Source organism: Ursus americanus, chromosome 28, assembly GCF_024610735.1.
Source record: "Ursus americanus isolate L20-20 chromosome 28, mUrsAme1.1.p, whole genome shotgun sequence".
Lineage (NCBI taxonomy): Eukaryota > Metazoa > Chordata > Mammalia > Carnivora > Ursidae > Ursus > Ursus americanus.
Window position 1 is genome coordinate 11,608,683 of NC_142154.1, and position 14,343 is coordinate 11,623,025.

Here is a 14,343-nt window from a genome sequence, read left to right on the forward strand (position 1 = left end):
GGGCTGTTGACACGAGAGTATGTGTTGAGGTTGCAGGTTGTAGCCTTGGGGACATTTCTGTATCACAGGAGTCACAGAACCACCAACTCCTTCCAGTAGCCTATGGAAGGGGAGGTTCAGAGTTACACTGGGCTTCCCACTGGACATAAACACGGAGGCTTTGCAGCAGTCAGCTCGGGTGGGGATCTGGGGCTGGGAGTTGGGCTTTTGTAAATCACAGAGACAGAGAGGGCGACCCTCCTGAGCACGTAAGGCTGAGGCTGGATCTCCCGATGACCGTCTGCTAGGGAAGACAGATACTAAAATAAAATAGTACTTGACAGAAAGAATAAAAAGAAAACACAATCAAAGCTGTGGGCAGGGAGCACAGAGGAGAGTCTGCTTCTTTCTGGGGCACCTGGAGGAGGTGGTACTTATGCCATGTTTTGAAATGTTGCAGAAGAAAGCCGGGTGGGTGGAATAAAATCAGGAAGTATTTGGGAGGTACAAGTGATCGTGCTTGGTGCTGCTGATGGCAGCAGAGAGGAAAGCCATTCCCAGATTGCCATGAGATTCTTGGGGTCAATGGGGAGAGAGAGAAACTCCCCCCCTCCCACCCCAGGCAAGGTGCCGATTACATGAGGTGGTGTATGGGACGGGCCAGCACACAGCAGGAACTCAAGAAATGTTGGTTTATTTTCTCTTTGGAGGCGTCAGTTCTAAATTTATTGTCGTGTGGAAATAAAATGAAGACATCGCGTTTATGAAATGGCTAGGTCTTCTGTTGAAACTTGGGGGGATTGCTGCTGAGCTGCCTTTGGCCAATCAAGCAGGGCCGTGCTGAAGTCGTTCTCAGCAGTGATTCAGCTTGGGCTAAGCCATCTTTGTAAGTGGCCACGCTGGCTGGCTGACCAGTTCGCTGGCACGAGGAGACTGGGGGAAATGGTAAGAAGTAAACATTGTATCTGATGGTGCAGCTTTTTTTTGCCTTTTGGGTAAAGATTGCAAGCAGAGGCTTCGGTTCTGCTCCAGGAGGGCACCTCTCTTTCGCCCTGAGGCTTCTTTGGCCTGCAGATTATCAGCAGTATGGGGTTCTGGGCAACACTTTGAGGGCCCCAGCTCCTCTGAGAGCACTGATTTCCCTCCCCACCCTCATCACCATTTTTCTAGGGCAAAAAAACTGCTCTGTTTGCTGGGCCTCCTGTTTCCTTAAGATTCTAGCACCGAGGACTGCCTTTAATATGGCCCAGATATCTATCAGCGGAGGGGTCAATATTAGCCCTCTCTCTGCTGCTGGGGTATTTGAGCCCCAGAATCCCAGGGACTCAGGACATGGAATTGCCCTCAGGCAGGTCCCTCTGGTCCCGCTCCCAAGCCCGCCCAGGGCTGACCAGGCTGCCTGCCCAACCGGGAGAGATTTCCTAATTCAGACAAGCTGGCGGGTTCATATTTGCAGGTGCGAGCCTGGGGGGTGGGGGTGAGCTCCTGGCACTTTGGCACTGACACTGCCTCTAAGGAGAGGGGTGGGTGGGGGCCAGGAGGGGGAAACTCAATCACAGTGCAGGAGGAGGGAGGAGGCTTTTAGTCAAAGTGCCAGTCACCGGGGGCAGCTGATAGCATCGCCTGCCTGGTCTGGTTACATCCCCTGCCTCCCCCGAGCACTCCTCAGAAGCCGGCAGTGGATACCAGAGAAGGTGGTCCCAGGGAGCGGGGCGGGCAGGGGTGGCCGGGACACAGGGGAGGGAGGAGGAGGGAAGGGCAATAGGACTCCAGATACAGTGTTTCGTAGTTTTGCTTCAACTCATTCTCTTAGAGATGGAATGGCTTTTTTTTCGGGGGAACCTGGTAACGCCCGAGAAAAGAGCCATTTTTTTGAAGAACAGAAAGTTCTGTTTCTTCTGGGACAGATCGTGCCTATTTTTGTGGCTTCCCCTCACGTCTCGGCTACCCCAATCGTTGCTTGCATTTGGCTTCCCGTTGCTAGAAAATGTATGGGACCTTCTCTTTCCTTCAATCAGCGGCTGGTTACTGAGGGCAACTGACAGCCAAGCTCGGGCCACAGACAGCGCGCCGAACCATGTGACAAATTCCTTTCCCCGGGGGCAAAGGAGAGGGGGTGCTGTGGGGTTCAGGGTGAGTCTGTTGAATTCTCTGTTCATGGATATGGAACTAAAGCAAAATACCTCTTACTGTCCATGGTGTCATCTTTCCCCCAAAAAAGAGACTTTTTTTTTTTTTAAATGGAGTGTTTTCTCCAGGCCTAGTGCTAATTAAATGCTTTGTATGCATGATCTCATTGACCCTCACCTTACTCCTACCGGATGAGCTTCGCTTTTCATCCCCCATTTTGCAGATAAGGAAACTGAGGTCTAGAGAGGTTAAGTCACGGGCCTAAGGTAAGTGGCGTAGCTGAGGTGTGAGCCTAAGCTTTCTGACTCCCAAGCCTCGTGACATGAAAGTGTCATCGAGTTAATATTGGTATCTGTCCCCACTTGTGACAAGTCCTCCTGGCCTCTTCTTCATTCAGGCACCTTCCTGAAGGAGCCCCGCCATCCACCAGTACTGGGGACGGAAGTGTGGAAGGGGAAGGCTCTGTGCCCGAGGAATGTAAGCTCTGGCAGGGAGCTGAACCCAGCACTACCACCACGGAAAACCCCAGTGCTATAGGAACGTGGATGAAAGAACGCTGACTGCCCAGACCGATGAGTCAGTGTGGCTCCAAGGAACCTTCCAGAGAGGCACAGCGTGGCCACAGGTCCTGTGGGGGGCCAGGGGGCAGTCAGTATGGGGGAGATCTGGGGTGGGCTGCATGGAGCCCCATCAGGAAGCCACCGCCCCATTTGCCAGACTTTCACAAGTGCTCTGTGGGGTTTTAGGTGGGGGAGGGGATTAGACCACATAGATACGTGCGGCTTATCTCACGGGATGGGCCCTTCTATTTCCAGGCCTTTGTGTTGAGCACTCCTCTCTCCAGCCTTAATCTGTTTCCAGGTGATTTTTCTTCTTGGTCGCTAAGTTGGCAGTTTCTTCCAAGGAGAGAAGGACCGGCCCCCGAAGGGCCACACCTGCGCGGGCGCGCATGCGCTGCTGAGGAAGGAGAGCCCGGGCTGCAGACAGGCTGACTCGAGCCCGCGGGGCTGATGAAGCGCGGAGGCTTCTGAAGAGTTCTGGGTGAGTTCTCCTTGGCCACACCTGAACTATGTTTCATTTTCCAGGCAGGGAGGGTTGTTTGTGCCCCCCCCCCTCCATCATTTAAAAAATGCCACATGCTGAGAAAATTTAGTTCAGACCAGGGAAGAACTTGGAGATGAAACCTGGCGGCTTTCCCGAAGGATTTGTCCACGTGGTTTCTAGGAGACAAGCCATTGTAATTATGCGTGGAAACCATCCGTAGAGCCTGGGAAATTGTCTTCTCCCCATTAAGCTGGGGAGGCACCAAGTCGGCCCCGATCAGAAATGAAAATTATCAAACATCATGTGCAGTTTTAACAAGTTATTCTGAATGATTTGTGTTGTTCCTTCGGTGGCCTCCTCAACCCTTGTGGCTACTCGGACTTTGAGTCAGTTGGACCCAGTTTTCTCAACCATGACCCGATTGGCACGTGGGCTGGATAATTCCTTGTCGCAGGGCCTGGCTTGTGGACTGTCGGATGTGTAACAGCATCCCTGGTAGCAGCACCCACTAGCCACTAGTAGCAGCACCCCAGCTGTGACGGTGAAAAATATCTCCACACATTGCCGATGTTCCCCAGGGAACAAAGTTACCCCGGCTTGAGAACCACTAGTCTCACCCAGATTCTAAGCCTAGCCACTTTACTTCTCAGTTGCATGGTCTTTGGCAAGTAACCAAAACTCCAAGAAGCCCCAGGTTTACCCTCTTGAAAACTGGTGATCAGTGTGTTTGCTTTTCAGGGTTGCTGTGAGTTCATGCTTGTCAAATGCTGACCCCTTCACGCAATTCTCAGGAATGCCAAGTCTGTCTTCCCAATCCCCACCCCATGGTCTAGGACCCCTTTCCGTCATGCATATAGGGCCTCTGAGGTCTATCAACAATGAAACGGCCAAATAGAGCAACATAGAAGAACAAAGGGGTAGACTCCCTCTTGACGGGCAAGTAATTTGCTGGGTGTATCTACTCTGTTTCTATAGCTAAGCATCTCGTTGGAGGCAGGTGTCGCGGTGATGGAGTCGGGTCTGCTCTAAGTCGATTGGCATAGTCCTAGCTGCTGCCATCCTCATTCTTCCTTGTCTGCTTTCCGCAGATTCCATGCTAGAAGGTTTTTTGTTTTTGTTTTTGTTTTTTTCTTTTTTGGAACCTCGCTCTATATGTCCTTCGTTCCCTCCCCCTCTGGCTTGCGCAGTGCACAAACAGTTAAGGGCATTTGGCTTGGCTGCCTCCCCAGTCCCGGTAGACTACCTTGGAGGGACCGAATGAAATTGATAGTACTAACATTACATTGCTCAAATCCCCAAAGAAAGAGTAGCTGGGCGGCGAGAAGGAATGACCGTGGAGAAAACAGCTGTGAAGGGCAGCTATTGGTTTATCTTTCATGGAAAGAGAGACATAATGAATTCTAAATTAAGAGCAACAAGGGGCAGAGTGGTTTATCGGTCTGGCAGGGCTGTGCAGCCCAAGCTGGCGTGTTAGAAGTTCTGACTGCTGTCTCACTTGCATGGAGTCCTGGGATCCTCTGTGGGCCTGGCCATGTTTGGGGAAGGGTGTTTGCAGATCTTGCAGAAGAAGGCCATAGACAGTCCTGGGAGTCTGCTTGATGGTGGTGCTGGCACGGCCGGTTTACGCCGTCTGGGGAGGGTGGGCCACACGTATGCAGGGCCTGCGTGCTGGCTAGGCCCATACGTGGAGATCCACTGCTCGGGGCCTGGCCTCAGAGGACCATGCAGGCCCCCTCTTCCCTGTGTGTGCCTGTTTCTTCAAGAACAGGCATCTGCAAGGGCTCTGTGAGGGAGGTCGTGAATTTGAGAAGGGGTTGGACTTTGTTGGCAAGCTGACCCTAACTTGAAACTTGGCTCATTTACCTTTTCAATATGAGATCTTCAGCAAGTGACTTCATTTCTTGGAGACTCAGTTTCTCAATCTTTAAAATGGGAGCAAAATAACAGATAACGCCTGGGAGAGTTTTTGTAAGTTTCAGACATAAGGAGCGTTGAGTCTAGCCCCTTATGGCTCAGACCGCTGGCCCAGGGATGGAAACTGGTCTTATTATTTGCCAGTGAGAATTAAGGCTCAGTGTGTGGAAGAGACTCGAGTGTCATCACTGGGCCAGGGAGTGGCAGTGCAGGGACATGCGCCCCTGTGTGCTGATTTGAGAACTGTGCTCTTTCTCTCAGACTGCAGCCGACAAACTTTAGGACACAAAAGCGCCAAGCAACGGGCCCATTGTGACGTAGAATGAGGTTTCTGTATCCCCACCCCTTATATGTATGGATCACTACCAATAGCCCCCTTTATTTCAAATTCTCGGCACCTGGTCAGGTATGGAGGCTGGGAGCGTTTCTTCCATCAGCATCCAGGAAGCACCCTCAGGTTGGGGACCTCACTGGTGAGAGAGATAAGATCCCTGGCCAGGGCAAATTGGCTCACATATAAATGGTGCTTCGGTAGGTGGTAAAAGCTAAAACCCCATCATTATTGTATGAATGATCCACCTTGGGTAATGAAAGAGTTGAGGAAAGTAGGTTTCAAAGTTGATTGAAAACCATTGTTTTGTCTCCAACAACTCTTCCATTGCTTTAAGATTCTTGGATCTGAAAAGGCACGGGGGTGGGGGAAGGCAGTGATTGCCGGAGATGGTGGGACCTGATAGCAGCCAACATGAATGAGAACAGTGGGCCTCTAAGGTGTGGGGTCAAAGCCTGTGGCTGGGCAGAAGGCTCTTGTGGAGCCTGGCAGAAAGCATATGAGCTTAGGAGCTGCAAACTTGCATGGATTGTAGAACTTTGCTATTTGAGAGCTGGGTGGCTTTGCTCTACGGCTTGACCTCTTCGAGTCTCAGTGCTCTTATCTGCAGAATGGGAAAGCAGCATCGATCTCCAGGACTGCTGGAGGAATGGGGTGAGACTGTAGGTGGCTGGGAGAGTGCCTGGCGGGAAGCAGGCTGTGGTACAGCAAGGAAGGGTCATGGCAGCTCAGGATGGAGTCAGATGTCTTGATGTTGCCTGGCCCTTCCCTCCCCCATGAGGCAATGTGCACAGCACGTTACAGTTGTTACTTATGTGGTCCTGTGAAAGGGGTAGGTAAAGGGTTCTCTGGGAGCTGGTCTTTCAGGTGTAGCAAGGTAGTTGTTTCTGATGTCCTGGGGACCCAAGTCTCCATTTTCTTTGGCCCCTGCCTGTATCTGTAAATGCTTCCTCTCTCCCTCCTCCAGGTGTGCTGGTCTTCAGTCTTCCTGGGACACATTCAGCTTCTTCTTGCCCCAGTGTCTTTGCACGTGTGAACCTCTCTGCCTAGAGCAGTCTGCCTTGGATCTGCTTGTATATTTGACCCTTTTAATTAGGCTCCAGCCTGCCACGTCCTCAGGATGTCCTCCCTGATGATAGGGCTTAAAGTAGCCTCCACTCTCACCCGATTCCACACCCCCCTTCCCTTTGTCACGTCAGTCTGCTTAATTTTCTGTATCTCTCACTGCTTTAGGAAATGTCTTGTTTATTCACTTGACTTCTCCCCCAACTAGTTCTTGAGCCCTGTGTGAGCTGGGATCTTGTCTGTCTTATCCATCCATTTGTCTCTGATGCCATTGTTGAAGAAAAGAGCGAAGAGAAGCAAGAATGCTGTAGCCGCTGGTTTGCCACACCTTGGCTGTCGAGTGGCCCCTCCATGGGCTCTGGTTTCAGTCTTCCATGGCGGGGAAGTGAGGAGGGTAGCCTCACAGCTCAGAAGTAGGCGTGCTCTAGATACTGGTGGGGAGGTGTGGCAATAACCGGTGGGGGATAGGGAGAGAAGTGTGTGTATTCCTCACCTGCCTGCATCCAAGAGGCTTAATATCCTTCTGTACTAGAGTCCAATTCTGTTCTCTGACTTGAGGGATGAGATGGGCCAAGGGGAGAAGAGAGTTGAGGGCCACAGTAGGATGCTTTCCCTGAGTAGAACTGCCAGATGGAACAAATGAAAATGTAGGGCATCCAGTCAAATTTGAATTTCAGATAAGTAACAAGTAATTTTTTATTATAAGTATGTCCTAGATATTGAGTACTCATACTAAAAGCCATTCATTGTGTATCTGAAATTCCAATTTGACGGGGCATCCTGTATTTTATGTGGCAACTTTATTGAGGAGTCACAAAACGATTCAGTGTCCTCTTGCTCAAATTCATTGAAAGGGGCTGCTCCTCTGGCCCACCTCAAGGGCATTTTCCGGTAGTAGCTACAGGGCATTATTTGGGCAAACAGCTCCAGTGCCAGACCCTGGCATGGAGCCCTCCAAAATGGCTGGCTGTGAGGGGGAGTGCCTTCTAGGAGCTGTGAGCTCTGCAGCTTGCTTTCTGGGGATTGTCCTTTCAGGGTGTTATGTCAACGCCCCTTCCCCTGGAGCATGTGACCATCACATTCTTGCTCTAGTCATGCTATGTTGTGTCTGCCGCCATGCCTCCACTTGAAGCCCTGGTTCTCGTGCATCAGGCGTTCTTCTTGCCCCTCTCCCCAGAATGGACCTTATAGATTTGACTCAAGGTTTGTGTTTTGTATTGAGACATTTCCTAAGGGGGGAGGAGGAACAGAAGCAGCCCTGGCTCAGTCGCCTTCATCTCCGCTCTGAGCCTGGGCATCTGCATTCCTGTCCTGCTTCCACTCCCTTCACCCAAACTGCCTTTGTGCTCACAGGTTTTCCTGTGGTTAGCCCTGCAGGACTGTGGGGCTTTATGGAGATAGCCACGCTGGCCAGTGCTGTGGACTGGAGTTTATGTGGCCGGGAAGAAAATAACTGTTGTGTGATTGTGGTGTGGTTCTTTGCCCAGTTCTAGGTGGGGTAGAAATGTTAGCAGGTTCCCTTCTGGCAGCCAGAGTCATTTTCTAAGGCCGGTGCTTCCTGCCTTAGCAGACCAGTTCCCACTAGGAGAGAGTTTGAGACCTTAAGTCTGGGTGGCTGGTCCTTTTGTGTCTCGGGAAGTCACATTACCTCCCAGCCTTGGAGTCACAGGCTTTGGGTTTGGTCAGCCTGGAGTCCACGTCTTAGTTCTGCAAACTGCTAATGATGAAAGCAGTCCCTTCACGGGCAATGTAGCTTATGCTATATAGTCTAAGAGCAAACATTTCATCTAGTGGAAAATATCCTTAAAGTTTTATTCCTCTGGACAACTGCCATGACTATGACTGGGACCAGCTATGTAATTTCTGGGTCCAGTGTGAATGAAATATGGGCCCAATGTTAAGAAAAAAAAAAGTATTAACGATTTCAGGGTGCCTGGGTGACTTAGTTGGTTGAGCCTCTGACTCTTTTTTCTTTTTCGTTTGAAGATTTATTTATTTATTTGAGAGAGAGTGAGCGAGCACGAATGGGGGGAAGGGCAGAGGGAGAGAGAGAAGCAGGCTCCCCACTGAGCTCCAGAGGGAGCCCCACGTGGGGCTCGATCCCAGGACCCCAAGATCGTGACCTGAGCCGAAGGCACACACTCAACCGACTGAGCCACCCAGGTGCCCTGAGCCTACGACTCTTGATCTCAGCTCAGGTCTTGATCTCAGGGTCATAATTTTAAGGCAGGGACAGCAGAGTATGAAGCCAACCATGGGGCCTTCCGAGTGCGGCGCCGTGAGTGACGGGATGTGTCACATGCCCGTGGAATTTGCTGTAGTCATGGCCACTTCAGAGCACTGGAAGGTCATGTGTCCCTTTGTGGTCCCGAACACTGTGAGTCGCTTTATTCTCTAATGTGATAGACTCTCCCAGTTTGATTACTTGGGAAGCGTGGGTCGCTTTCTCGTGGATGGGTGCTTGGCTAATATTCATTCCAAAGGCAACAGGTAAGATCGATGTGTTACAGAGGGAGGTGTGAAAGTCCCAGGCTTCTCTCTGCCGGTCAGTCCTTCACATTTCTTTCTGCATGCAGACGTTCAGTATTAACAAGGAGAGCCCTGGTTCAACATTTCATGTCCGTGTTCTTTGTCTGCATAGCAGGAACCATTTACCTTGGTTAAATGGCACCGTCATTCTCTTGTCATTTTCCTTGCATGACAAGTAGGGACAACTCAGGCTTTGGATCGTTGATGCAAAGAAAGAACTCCTGCCATGTTTGGATGCTCCAGCATTGTCACACGTTGCCCTCCTGTCATCTGGTCCTAGATCCCTCATTACAGTGCAACAGGACATTGGATCTTATAATTGACCAGAAACCGAACAACAGAACACTGTTGAGGAGCTCAGCGGCGTGTTGTGGCAGCTCTGTATATGTACCCATGCACACATGTGGGCAGAGTGCTCCCTGCCGCCAGTCCTCATTCAGACTGAACATCTTCAGGGCAACGCCAGACATTTGCCCGACCTCGCTGGGAGAGAGTGGCCTTCTCTACATCTGGTGAAGTTCTTCCCGATATGAGGGCTCCAGGACCAATCTTGGAGGAAGGGAAGTGAGCTCTTGAGAACTTCAGTGGGCAAGGCAGTCTAGACACCCACGATGATGGGAATGGATGGCACCCAAAGTCCATCCTGCCTTTGGTTCTTAACATGTCTCAGAAGCACCTGGAGAGAGTTTTCCAGAAACAGGTGCCAAGGCCCCAGCCCCAGAAGTGCTAGGTTCAAGGTATCTAGAATAACATTTGGCTTGAGAATTTGACGATATTTTCAGGAGATTGGGATTCCTATACTTAATTAAGTCCTGCTGGACTAGTGTACCTTCTACATTTTAGATAGAAGGAATCTAGGAGCTGGAATCGTACCCTCCCAAATTCAGGGATTGATTTTATTTAGGGACAAAAATAACATTCAAAATTTGAGGATTTTTAAATAATAAAATCCTATCAATACAAATGGTAACGGATCCAAGCTTTGGGCTCATTTAACCATTTTCTAGCAAAATTGCTAAGAGAATTAACTAACGTCATACATTTAGTCAGCATGAGAAATAGGATTAGAACCTGAGTTACCTGAATCCTCAAGCAGTTTTTCCTTCCAGTATGTTCCCTCATCTTCTGCTTTGCTTAGACCTAGGTCTAGCTGGTCAATGAATTGAATTGATTAGCTCCTGTGATATCAGTACTATCTGTCTTAATGAGCAACTGGATGCTTATACCTCCAAAGATAATGTTTACTTTGATTAAGAGTTTCTATTTGTCTTCATTTTTCCTTATTGTGGAGAGTCAGAATTCAGCACTCGCTGGGCTCAGGTGGCCCATTTTCTGGGGGATAGAAAGCACAATTCTCCAAGAAGCAGTTGGTGAGCTCCTGTCCCTACTTGGTGTGTTGGTGGTTGCCTTTCTTGGTCAGGCCCTAATAGACACTGCAGCCCATCGTCCTGATAATGTCATCATAATTTAATTATTACCACTCTGTGTAGCCCAAATATGTGTGATTTCTTCACTTGATCTTAGCCAAAAGGCCGAGAAGCGATTCAAATATGTGTGATTTCTTAAGGAAAAGTAGCATTTTCTGATTCCTTAAAAATACTCCCTGTTTTAGCCAAGTTTGCACACTGAACACCTTTTTGTAGGTCTTTAATTAAACACTGAAAAAGGTCCTTTGCCCTGAAGGACAAATTGGGCTAAAGGCCCTATTATGAACACACCCACCTTTGGAGGGAAACAATGTGAGCTGTGATTAAATGCAAATTGGTGCTTAAGAATAATTAGCCTCCGTGGCCTCTCAGGCAGCGAGCACCCTCACCCGATTACTTCTTCACTGCACCCCGAGTGCCTGATCCATCACGCCTCTGGGCTTTGCGGGAGCTGGAATCGCACCCTCCGAAGCACAGAGATCGATTTTAGATGGGATCAAAATAAACATCCCTAATTTGAGGATTTTCTAAACAATAAAATTCTCTCAAGGCAGGTGGAGATGGACACAGGTTTTGAGTTCATGGAATCGCTTCCCAGCACTGACAAACGAGCTCCACGTGCTAGTCAGCAGAAGAATTTTTCATCGGGCTTGGCGGGCGGGGGTGGGGGGGAGCTCCCAGAGTGGTTTAGTGGCAGGCCTCTCTCCTGATGCCACCGCCAAGCTGTTGGCCAGGATTGCAGCCATTTCAAGGCTCCACTGGGGAAGGATCTGCTTCTGAGCTCATGCATGTGATTGTCGGCTGGCCTCTGCCTCTCACCATGTGGCCCTCTCTGGAGGCTGCCTCCGTGTCCCCACATGGCAGGTGCCTTCCATTTCTGCAGGGCAGCCTTTTAGCATGGCTTCCTCCAGAGTGAGTGATGAGAGGCAGAAAGTGTGGGGAGAGACTGAACCCCCACACGGAAACTGCAGTTAGTCTTAGCGTTACCTTCCACCACCTTTACCATGTTCTGCTCACGAGAAGCAAGTCACTGAGCACCACTCACACTCTGGGAAAGAGGGATTATTCCCCATTCCTTAAAAGGAAGGATAGCAAAGGTGTGGGTATACCTTGAAAACCAGCACGCTGTGTCTTTAACATACGTGTTACTGTAGTACATATCCAGTTACTTTTAATCTTTGTTTTTTTAACATAATAAAAAACTTTTTCACAGGTGCATACTACACCATAAAGTGGACTTTCATAATTTCCCCCAGTACCGACCTCTACATCTATACGTACATTCTTAGGTTTTCTAAAGTCTATTCCTAGAAGTGATGCTGGATGCACATTTTTGGTCATTGTTTTTTGCATTATTTCATTGGGCTAGATCTCTACACGTGTGACAACAGGGTCAAGCATGTGGATATCTTTTAGGATTTTTCATATACCTATTGCTCTTTCCCTTTTGCAAAGGCTTAGACCAATTTGCAGTCCCCCCTGCCATGTAACAGATCTGCTGTAGCAGTTGTTAAAAATCATGTTGCAAGTTAAAAATCATGTTGCAAGTCTTGCAATGACTCCTTTACAGCGGAAGAAGGGCGCTGGCTGCTCCTTCATTATCCTGGGCCTCATGGGCGATACTGACCTGATAAACACAAAGGGTTGCGTTTTTCACTCGGATTATAATAAGCAGGTAGGTTTGGCTAAATAAAATTACAACAGTACTACAATATACAATAATACGATATAACAATAATACAACAGAATATACAATAAGACAATAGTGTTACTTCTATGTACACATCAAAAATTGATTCTTCATTTCAGTGGAAAATTTTATTTATTTTTATTATTATTGTTTTTAAAGATTTTATTTTTAAGTAGTGTCTACACCCAACATGGGGCTCAGACTTACAACCCCAAGATCAAGAGTTGCCTGCTCCACCAACTGAACCAGCCGGGCACCCCTTCAGTGGAAAATATTAAAAAATTTATTGCCGAGATAGTCAAACAGCCATTACTTTTTCAAATAGTTCCTTGCCAAACCATAGTCCTATTATGAAAAGGGTTGTTTGAGTTGCTTAGTTCTTAAAAATAATTGTATGATGCTGACAGCATCATTGCAACTTAGTTCTTTTTGCTAATGTCATGGGTTTATTGACTTGCAATTCTCATAGAGCACCATTCATTTTCTTTGCACAGAGTTGTGGACACACAATCACAGATCATTTTCATGACCCTAAACAGAAACCCATACTTATTTATAGTGTGACTTACTTCCTTTAGTTTAAAAAGAAATTCTCAGAAATACCTTCCTTTTATGGGTGCCTGAAACAGTTTTTGGGTCTCTTTTGTGATCCGATTACACATAGGGGGAGAGAGTGACTTGCCCAACACTCCAAAAAAGCTGTTGTCAGATGCAGGAACAAAAGTTAGCCCTCCGAAGCTGATGCCGTCGTTCAAGACTTTTTTCCCCTTTAAGACTCTCTGAAGATGTACGTTTCAAACACGTGGCACGTATTCTGGCAAACGTCTTGATGAAATCTTTAATAGGAAGTTAGGCCACATGCTGATAAAGAGTTGCAGGCAATCCACGATATGCCTGGCATCTCTTCACCAGCCATAATTCAAATGCATTTTTTAACAATCGTTTTCTCTTAAAGACACAATGCTGGTGACTTCCCTGTTAGGTCAATGACTCCTGGTGTCAATAGCAAAATAATGAAAAAAAGAAACCATTTTGCCCACAAACAGAATGGAATGTCAGCTTGTGACCCGGGGCCTCTAGAGTGTAATTCACTTCCTCCAAAAGCAGAGGACACCAGTTTCCTCCCCAGGAGGTCAATGGCGAGAGGTGTAGGGTTACCATGGAGTCTAGATTCCAAGAGAAGTTTGAAATGTAATTGCCCTGCTGGTTTTGTTTAGTTACAAGGTTACTGTTAGAGGTAGGGCGGTAATGAGGAAATAATAGCTGGAATGGGCCTGAGTTGACCCGTGCAGGGAAGGAAGAACTTTTTTTTCTTTAATACAGGAGGGTGGTCATTATAGATTGCACTTTCTTCCAAATCCATTTGGCATTGCTGGTCAACTGAATGAGACAAGGAATCGTAGGTCAGTCCATTTTCCTGAATCATGAGACATAAATCAAAGCCGAGCATGAAAACTTCAGACTGTCTGTGACTCTGCAAATGGGGATGAGAGCTTCCCCTCTGGCCCTTGGGCAGATTCCTGCTCATTTGTATTCGGTGATTGAATTGGGGTCCTGGTGACATAAGCTTGCGGACTTGGCAGTAGTAAATAATTCTAATGAGAAGCCTGCTATAGAGCCCAAAGCTATAGATATTTCCATAACGTAAGCCAATAAGCCAAGAGGGAGAGACCGTTGATGGCCAGCTGAGGACACCGACTTGCATATTGCAGAAGACTCAGACATTGCCTGCCTGTGGTTCCTTCTAGACGAGAGGAAGCAGAAACCTCCCTTCTACCGATTCTTCACCTGAACTTGAACCTGCATTGAAACACTTGAAAACTTTGATAAAAATATCTTTGCCTAGTCTCAAAACAGAAATGCAGATTTTGAAAGCCAGGCAGTTTTTAAAAATGAATTCTTCTGGAAAAACAGCTCTTGTCAAAGTAAAATGTCTCTGTTGAAGGCAGCTAGAAGTGCTGCAGAATTTTACCTCCCCTCTAAAAGGTCGCAAGAGTCTCTCAAACTTTTCGACTTTTGTTCACGGTTACTGGTCCAATCTAAGGTGAAAATCTTGAATTTCTGGGAAGACTTGATGAAATTTCAAAGTATTCTTATTGTCTCTACCCAAGAAAATCTGTCTGCTCATATTCCTTTGTTTAATCTCTCATTCAGATTTTAAAAATAAATTTAAAAAAAAGCATCTAGCATTTTCTGAATAATGGAGACATTTCAGCTTTATGAAATCTGCATCT

General features: G+C 47.9%; 1 pseudogene; it reads right to left on the reverse strand.

The window, feature by feature from the left end:
- Nucleotides 1-10,402: 10,402 nt before the first annotated feature.
- Nucleotides 10,403-10,536, reverse strand: LOC148107555 (U2 spliceosomal RNA; annotated as a pseudogene).
- Nucleotides 10,537-14,343: the final 3,807 nt, after the last annotated feature.